The sequence below is a fragment of the Perna viridis genome, chromosome 5 (assembly GCF_037379345.1).
Source record: "Perna viridis isolate PV_CMFRI_1.1 ecotype Kerala chromosome 5, ASM3737934v1, whole genome shotgun sequence".
Lineage (NCBI taxonomy): Eukaryota > Metazoa > Mollusca > Bivalvia > Mytilida > Mytilidae > Perna > Perna viridis.
The window spans coordinates 28725389-28735845 of record NC_142449.1 but is presented as its reverse complement, the minus strand read 5'-3'; the positions used below and the strand labels follow the sequence as shown (position 1 = coordinate 28735845).

The following is a 10457-nucleotide window of genomic DNA, read 5'->3' as shown; positions in this document are numbered from 1 at the left end:
TTTGTTTTGTTTTTATTTGTAAAATGCTTCTTGTAGGTTTATAGATCACGTTTTATACCGTAAACAAATTAAACAAGGTGATTTACGCCTAGAAAATGTAGGCTGATAAATCGTGGTTACAAATGCCAATATTATTTATTATATATCAAAATTAAAATCACTGATTGAAATTGTTGGATTACAAAAGTTTTGATTTAAAGACGTTTTTAATACTTTTTTTAAAGAAATCACTGAAGTGTCAGATCGACAATTTGGTATTTCAAGAAAAGCAGATAACGCTCCCAGTTTCAAGTGGAGCTCGATTGTTCCTTTACATTGGTTGCTTTGTTTGTATTTCTTTATGTTTTCTTTGTAGTATGTCTCTGTTTCCCATGTCTGGTCTTTGTCCTGGAGTATATTCTTTGGATTTCTGCTAGAATCTTAGTTCTCTTGGTTACTCTTTCATAAACTTAAAATTCTTGATAAAATGCCTACTAGTGAAAACTTGAAATGAGAGACAATCTACATATGCAAGAGTAATCAAGGGAACCAAGGTTATAGCGGTAATCAAAAGAATGTAATCCAGGGACAAATACCAGACATGGAAAACAGACATACACAACAAAGAACATAAAGTAACTAGAATCATACATACAAAGTAACAAAAGCAAATGGACCAGGAGCACCGGTAGGGTAAGCGTCCTCTGCTTTTCTAGAAACACCCGCCGAGATGCTCATAAAATGTCAAGTCCTGGGTAGACAAACGAGGAAAGGAAAACTATGACCCGTGGAATAAATCAGTTTCCATGGTGCATATGTATACACCGTAACGATCCACGAGTTCTTGATGACGATCATAAAACTTCTGTAGTGATGCAATGTGGCAAACAGAAAATGAAATTACCTGTACATGAAGGTATAATACAAAAAAACAAAAAAACAAAAAACAAAAAAAAAGTTATGTGGTATAATTTCTTTCTACTTAATATCATTTTAACCATCCTCGTTATACCTTAATTTGACGAATGTGTTGTATATTGGAGTAAGTCTGTCCGTCCGTCGAAAATTCGTAGCAATTGGGTTGACCCCAATTTGATGGATTAATTTCAATAGTGGTGGGTAAATTTAGATTGATAAGACATAGGTTGTATATGATTTTAATAGCTGAACGGTAACAACATTCTGTACGAATAGGATATATTTAACATAATATCGCGTGTTGCTTCCTGTTAATTTTGCTCTATACACTACATGGTCATTTTTGTTTTCAAAAAATTGACTTACCGTTAGTATTACGAAAAATGAAAAAAAAATAATTACCTGAATTGAGCTGATATATTAGATATATCGTTGTTTTAATTTCAAATGCCAAAAATATGCGGTTTACAGTGATGGAATGTTGTGAATGAGCACTCTCCTTCATTTTTTCAAGTTGTCCTTGGTCTCTTTGTGTAGTAAATTAAATTACAACGAAAGTGGCATTGTATTTTTAAAAAAATAAATTCTAATTGTTAAATTGCCTTTTCACTTCAAAAGAATTTCAGATCTGTCAATTGTGAAAGTACTAAATAAGCTTTTTCTACTGCAGTATTAATACTATAAGGGTTTCCACATTGAAAAATGGGCCAATTTTACATATGTAGCGATTTATTTATAGGGTAGGGGTACACATTTTAGAAAATACTTATTGCATCAAATATGCAATATTTATACAAACATAATAGTATATACACAACACAGGATTCGGAAACAAGCATACAATATACCTTACAGAACTCCGTCTCCTTCAGAACTCAAGATTATGTAAAAAAACGTCATGCTTAAGATTATGCAAAAATACATACGTTGAATTATACAATATATGGTTTTACAGTAATTGAAAAGAAAGTAATAAGTAGAAAAAAACAATACAATTTTAGAAAAGAAAACATATACAATTATAAGAGGTTTTGAAGTGCATATTAAGTGAACCGTTTGCTATCTATGATGTATTTATGTACTAGAAGAAATATGTATTTGTTTTGCTCGTCAGAAAGATGTTTAGAAACAAAAGGCAGACCATAAACTAACTTATGACCTTCCCTTCTGTCAACCAATTTCTCCTAACCCGTCTCTTGATATACCTTATCTAATGAAGTAAGCTTAGTACCACTCTAGCTGCTCCGGCTTGGACAGCCTCTATTTTTTTTTAAATGACCGATGCTACTACTGTCCCACACGACATCGCCATACTCAAGACTCAAGAATTGGTCGAATATACGACATGTAGATTTTTTCCAAAGAATATCTGTCAAAAAGTGTGAACTTGTATTTTCGAAGCATATTAAGACGACAACGATATGCCTTATCGACAACAGCGTGTATTTGGTCGTGCCACAGACCGTTACTAGAGAAAGAAATTCCGATGTGTTTATAATTGGATACCTCCTGAATCTGAACAGAATTCATTTTGATGTTCGGATATTGAGGCTACGAGATATATACTAGTATCATCGGCGAAAGGTTTCATCTGGGTTTTAATATCCGTTACGATATCGTTTATGAATAAAATAAAGAGTAAATGTTCATTTATGGAACCTTGCCGTACGCCCGCGTTCATATCTGCCAGGTATGAGTTACTCCCATTCAGAACTACTCTCAGAAGTCTCTCAAAAAGATAATTTTCAACCCATTTTAAAACATTACCAGAAAACCCATATTTTTCCATTTGGAAAGTAAACCCTTGTGCCAAACACGATCAAAAGCCCTACTGATATCACAAAATATAACCCTGAATTCCTCCCCACTGTCAATCGACTGTATAACGACACCTGAAAATCGACATGCAGTTGATCAGAGGCAGATTCATGTTGAATTCTCCCTGCCCATGAAATAAATCACTAACACATTTAATTGTAACCTTGTAGTATGACACTTTAAAATTTCACTCATCGTTACAATTGTATAGACAAATTCTTGTATGAAATACAAAATATAGCAGAACAACTTTGATCACAAACAATACATGTATTTAAAATGAGAATTGATACAACAGTACAATGAAGCCAAACCCGGAATAAACCGAACATCTGCCTAAACATGACATCTTTTATAATCGGTTAATGTCAATTTCAATGCATTTAATAACAACTGTGAACAAAACCTTCATTCAAAAGGAACTTAGTTTAGCAATATTGTTACTGTTTATAAAGTAAACCTGTTTAAATCGATTCCAAAATTGGCTTTAATTTATTTTTCTGTTTGGATAGGTGTTCGGTTTTTAAAGGAAATTGTAAATAGTGTCTGGTTTAGATGGGTTTATTCAGTTTTGCTCTAGAAAAAAATCTCTACTACATATAATGCATTTATTAAACTTCGATTTCAGCCTTTTGTAAAGATTTTCTTTTATAAAATGTATTATAAATTTACATCTTCTATTAAAATGTGAGCATTTGTCGATGGCTTACAAAATATATTGACAAGAAACAGGCATGCACTGACAAAGTAACAAGCAGCTGCCATGAACGTCATTCCAAATGAAAAGCTAAAACCTACTTCTTTTCTCAGTCTATATTCACCCCAAAACACACCAACTGTTATGCATAAAAGAATCGCTGAAAAATATTACTGCATGATCGATCATAAAACGACAACTGTCAAAGGCATGTATAATACTGTTTTACTGATGAAATACTATTATGAGTGATTAAAATGTTTTCGTACGCTTGTGAGATCCCATTCTTTATATGTTAATTAGCAACGACAAAAAAGGTAAATGAAATTATACATTTCACTTCAGTAATAAAAAAAAAAAGATTTTCTACCAGCATTAAGACATATACACATAGTGATTTTCTTTAGATGATCATGAGTCAATTACAACACATATTCATCTTTTTCCAAACATGTATACTCATGAGAAGATTTGATGTTCAGGCCTGGGTTTCATAATAAAAACCTCAAGTTGATAATTTCCTCAAATCCTATGTTTGTTCTGAAATCATCAGTTTCAATTATCTAATTGGACGAAATTTGAGTTGAGGAAAGATTTAAGGACAATCTCAATTTGAAATGTTTTGTGATACAGTATCCTTATGTATTTTCCAGTAAGTCTAGAAACATCAGACGAGTTGCTAATAAAATTTCAATTCCAGGGTAGCCGAAAGAGGAAAAGAAAACTATGACACGTTGAACAATTCGGCTCTAATGGAACATATGGATACATCGTAACGCTCCATGAGTTCATGATGACGACCATAACACTCCTGTATAGAAGATCTCAATATTGTAACAATATAGTCAAGTTCCATAAGCTTATTGTGAGAAGTCTAGCGCGGGACAAAACGTCTGCGTAGATACGGCATATCCGAGCATAACGTTTGAGTTTTGATATGAAAATTCCATACGCGGGTGCTGATGGAATGTTGCCACAGGTGAAAGGAAATTGACAATACGGATTGAAAAGTAATCGCTTTTGTCGTATAGTTTGGTCGATAGTTTTCCTTTTTTATCAATCTCTAAGTGAATGTAAAGATATGATGTTGACTTCACTGTGTCTGCAGTATCCAGTATCCTTCATCTCAAGTTCTTTGTAGTATAAATACTACAGATTATAAAACAAAATAATTAATCAAATGTGAATTTAGCTATAATATGACAAGAGTCAGTCTTCATATTTGTGGCCACATGAGCAGGGTTATTCAAATGTCCACATTTTAAGAACAACTTGCTCACTAAAACACTTATTAAAACTGAAAGTGCTTTTTCATATGAACTAATGTAAAGGAAAGTACATAAATAAAAATAACAATCTTCTTTGCACAGCTTTTTCTTTTCTTTTTTTTTTTTTTTTGTATTTTCAATTTAAATGTTGTTATTGCAATAAAACACATTCTCGAATAGAGTGTGTTCGGGATATGTATCTTCAGAATGTCACGTGTTGATAAAAAGCCAAAAAAGTAAGACATATTCAAATGACCTTGAAGTTATTGTAAACAAACATAACATCGATCTAAGGTAAAATGTTTGTATACTCAGTATTTAAAAGTAAAATGAGGTAACCCGGGATTCAATAGGTAGACAAAGAATATGATACAAAAATAAATACTAGGCTGGGAAACTAAACAGTGGTGAAGTAATTGCCTTATGTCATGCTATGAAGAATATCTTAGTTGATGTTGGTCTAAAAACTGTAAACTGTGTTTGATTTTTAGTTTTTTTAGACTTGTATTTTTCAGACATAAGTTTCGACTTGTAATTTTCATCTTCAGCTCTATTATGGTGCTTCTTTAAGTCTGTTGTGTATACATGTGTCATATTGACAAACAAGCTTTATAACAGGTTGATTAGTTAAAATGTGATACTGTTTTAGCCCAGCTACAATTTTCTGCTGGTTCACCTATTTAAATTACTGAGAAAATAATTTAAGAATTTCTATTTTGATTTGATCAGTATTGCATTGCAACATACCAGACAGTCACAATAAATATGACAAACACATAAGGGGGTATATTACACTGTTTATTTAAATGTCTATTAAATTCTTTCTTCTTGACACATTAAATCCAACCCTGTCTTTGCACTTTTGGAACAAACTCTTTTTAAAAAGTGAAGATACAACGTGGAGCAGGACATATATATGGGCCTAAGGTCACTGTCATGGTATATGATTTTGACCTCTTTAAACGAGATTAATGTGGCTTGTCTTACGACACAGCTCAATTAATTTTAAATTTGGATTTTCTATACACACAAAGTTATTCAAATGATGTCTAATTCAGGCTTAAGCCAGGTTTTACTCTCATGTAAAAGTCTATATTCTTACTTTTTCCCGGACATTAACATTGTTGTACACTAAAAAAGAACACACCAATTATTTTTGAGTTATAGAGTTGTTTTATTCTTTTAAGTTTTATATTAGGTTACGGTATACAAATGGTATTAGCTAGAGCATCAGACTAAGTCTAAGGAATATATTTTACATCATTTCAGGATATTTCATTGCAGTCAGATTTTTCGCATGTATTGGTCTTATTTCGTCAATCTTTACTGCACTGTTTGTTTTCTGGTTTACTTGTATGCCAAACAACGGTAATCGAGCACTAATCCTGACCATAATTATGTCATACATAACAGGTAAATTATGCATTTTTATTAGAAAGGAAAGTTATCTATTGGATACCACCACTCTCTATGCGATATCACCGGTATCTATGGAACCTCGGACCGGATTCTTTCTTCATTCCTCGACATCTCAACACATACGTTATTCCAGGGCTTGTCAACCCTACATGATTATGTTGCAACTAGATTCGGGTCAATATTAAGAACTCGTGGTTCATTATGATAGAACTATCTGTACCATGAGAACCTATTTTTCACCGTGTCATAATTTACTCTTCTCTTTTGTACACACCATGAAATGACACTTTATGAACAAATCGGTGGGTCTTTCTACCGATGCACCTAGTCAGTGCTCAAGGTTTTCGATTGGATGTCGAGTACTTTCGTCTCTTTGAACGTTTACCGTTGTGTCTGTTTAGTTTCCCAGCCTAGTATTTATTTTTGTATCATATTCTTTGTCTACCTATTGAATCCCGGGTTACCTCATTTTACTTTTAAATACTGAGTATACAAACATTTTACCTTAGATCGATGTTATGTTTGTTTACAATAACTTCAAGGTCATTTGAATATGTCTTACTTTTTGGGCTTTTTATCAACACGTGACATTCTGAAGATACATATCCCGAACACACTCTATTCGAGAATGTGTTTTATTGCAATAACAACATTTAAATTGAAAATACAAAAAAAAAAAAAAAAAGAAAAGAAAAAGCTGTGCAAAGAAGATTGTTATTTTTATTTATGTACTTTCCTTTACATTAGTTCATATGAAAAAGCACTTTCAGTTTTAATAAGTGTTTTAGTGAGCAAGTTGTTCTTAAAATGTGGACATTTGAATAACCCTGCTCATGTGGCCACAAATATGAAGACTGACTCTTGTCATATTATAGCTAAATTCACATTTGATTAATTATTTTGTTTTATAATCTGTAGTATTTATACTACAAAGAACTTGAGATGAAGGATACTGGATACTGCAGACACAGTGAAGTCAACATCATATCTTTACATTCACTTAGAGATTGATAAAAAAGGAAAACTATCGACCAAACTATACGACAAAAGCGATTACTTTTCAATCCGTATTGTCAATTTCCTTTCACCTGTGGCAACATTCCATCAGCACCCGCGTATGGAATTTTCATATCAAAACTCAAACGTTATGCTCGGATATGCCGTATCTACGCAGACGTTTTGTCCCGCGCTAGACTTCTCACAATAAGCTTATGGAACTTGACTATATTGTTACAATATTGAGATCTTCTATACAGGAGTGTTATGGTCGTCATCATGAACTCATGGAGCGTTACGATGTATCCATATGTTCCATTAGAGCCGAATTGTTCAACGTGTCATAGTTTTCTTTTCCTCTTTCGGCTACCCTGGAATTGAAATTTTATTAGCAACTCGTCTGATGTTTCTAGACTTACTGGAAAATACATAAGGATACTGTATCACAAAACATTTCAAATTGAGATTGTCCTTAAATCTTTCCTCAACTCAAATTTCGTCCAATTAGATAATTGAAACTGATGATTTCAGAACAAACATAGGATTTGAGGAAATTATCAACTTGAGGTTTTTATTATGAAACCCAGGCCTGAACATCAAATCTTCTCATGAGTATACATGTTTGGAAAAAGATGAATATGTGTTGTAATTGACTCATGATCATCTAAAGAAAATCACTATGTGTATATGTCTTAATGCTGGTAGAAAATCTTTTTTTTTTATTACTGAAGTGAAATGTATAATTTCATTTACCTTTTTTGTCGTTGCTAATTAACATATAAAGAATGGGATCTCACAAGCGTACGAAAACATTTTAATCACTCATAATAGTATTTCATCAGTAAAACAGTATTATACATGCCTTTGACAGTTGTCGTTTTATGATCGATCATGCAGTAATATTTTTCAGCGATTCTTTTATGCATAACAGTTGGTGTGTTTTGGGGTGAATATAGACTGAGAAAAGAAGTAGGTTTTAGCTTTTCATTTGGAATGACGTTCATGGCAGCTGCTTGTTACTTTGTCAGTGCATGCCTGTTTCTTGTCAATATATTTTGTAAGCCATCGACAAATGCTCACATTTTAATAGAAGATGTAAATTTATAATACATTTTATAAAAGAAAATCTTTACAAAAGGCTGAAATCGAAGTTTAATAAATGCATTATATGTAGTAGAGATTTTTTTCTAGAGCAAAACTGAATAAACCCATCTAAACCAGACACTATTTACAATTTCCTTTAAAAACCGAACACCTATCCAAACAGAAAAATAAATTAAAGCCAATTTTGGAATCGATTTAAACAGGTTTACTTTATAAACAGTAACAATATTGCTAAACTAAGTTCCTTTTGAATGAAGGTTTTGTTCACAGTTGTTATTAAATGCATTGAAATTGACATTAACCGATTATAAAAGATGTCATGTTTAGGCAGATGTTCGGTTTATTCCGGGTTTGGCTTCATTGTACTGTTGTATCAATTCTCATTTTAAATACATGTATTGTTTGTGATCAAAGTTGTTCTGCTATATTTTGTATTTCATACAAGAATTTGTCTATACAATTGTAACGATGAGTGAAATTTTAAAGTGTCATACTACAAGGTTACAATTAAATGTGTTAGTGATTTATTTCATGGGCAGGGAGAATTCAACATGAATCTGCCTCTGATCAACTGCATGTCGATTTTCAGGTGTCGTTATACAGTCGATTGACAGTGGGGAGGAATTCAGGGTTATATTTTGTGATATCAGTAGGGCTTTTGATCGTGTTTGGCACAAGGGTTTACTTTCCAAATGGAAAAATATGGGTTTTCTGGTAATGTTTTAAAATGGGTTGAAAATTATCTTTTTGAGAGACTTCTGAGAGTAGTTCTGAATGGGAGTAACTCATACCTGGCAGATATGAACGCGGGCGTACGGCAAGGTTCCATAAATGGACATTTACTCTTTATTTTATTCATAAACGATATCGTAACGGATATTAAAACCCAGATGAAACCTTTCGCCGATGATACTAGTATATATCTCGTAGCCTCAATATCCGAACATCAAAATGAATTCTGTTCAGATTCAGGAGGTATCCAATTATAAACACATCGGAATTTCTTTCTCTAGTAACGGTCTGTGGCACGACCAAATACACGCTGTTGTCGATAAGGCATATCGTTGTCGTCTTAATATGCTTCGAAAATACAAGTTCACACTTTTTGACAGATATTCTTTGGAAAAAATCTACATGTCGTATATTCGACCAATTCTTGAGTCTTGAGTATGGCGATGTCGTGTGGGACAGTAGTAGCATCGGTCATTTAAAAAAAAATAGAGGCTGTCCAAGCCGGAGCAGCTAGAGTGGTACTAAGCTTACTTCATTAGATAAGGTATATCAAGAGACGGGTTAGGAGAAATTGGTTGACAGAAGGGAAGGTCATAAGTTAGTTTATGGTCTGCCTTTTGTTTCTAAACATCTTTCTGACGAGCAAAACAAATACATATTTCTTCTAGTACATAAATACATCATAGATAGCAAACGGTTCACTTAATATGCACTTCAAAACCTCTTATAATTGTATATGTTTTCTTTTCTAAAATTGTATTGTTTTTTTCTACTTATTACTTTCTTTTCAATTACTGTAAAACCATATATTGTATAATTCAACGTATGTATTTTTGCATAATCTTAAGCATGACGTTTTTTTACATAATCTTGAGTTCTGAAGGAGACGGAGTTCTGTAAGGTATATTGTATGTTTGTTTCCGAATCCTGTGTTGTGTATATACTATTATGTTTGTATAAATATTGCATATTTGATGCAATAAGTATTTTCTAAAATGTGTACCCCTACCCTATAAATAAATCGCTACATATGTAAAATTGGCCCATTTTTCAATGTGGAAACCCTTATAGTATTAATACTGCAGTAGAAAAAGCTTATTTAGTACTTTCACAATTGACAGATCTGAAATTCTTTTGAAGTGAAAAGGCAATTTAACAATTAGAATTTATTTTTTTAAAAATACAATGCCACTTTCGTTGTAATTTAATTTACTACACAAAGAGACCAAGGACAACTTGAAAAAATGAAGGAGAGTGCTCATTCACAACATTCCATCACTGTAAACCGCATATTTTTGGCATTTGAAATTAAAACAACGATATATCTAATATATCAGCTCAATTCAGGTAATTATTTTTTTTTCATTTTTCGTAATACTAACGGTAAGTCAATTTTTTGAAAACAAAAATGACCATGTAGTGTATAGAGCAAAATTAACAGGAAGCAACACGCGATATTATGTTAAATATATCCTATTCGTACAGAATGTTGTTACCGTTCAGCTATTAAAATCATATACAACCTA

At 32.5% G+C, this 10457-nt stretch overlaps 1 long non-coding RNA gene across 1 annotated transcript; it reads left to right on the top strand.

Annotated features, from left to right (window-relative positions):
* Positions 1 to 5604: 5604 nt before the first annotated feature.
* LOC148616978 (uncharacterized) lies at positions 5605 to 10457 on the top strand. The gene is made up of 2 exons (XR_015922365.1): positions 5605 to 6093; positions 8006 to 10457. It is a non-coding gene; the product is annotated as an uncharacterized LOC148616978 (long non-coding RNA).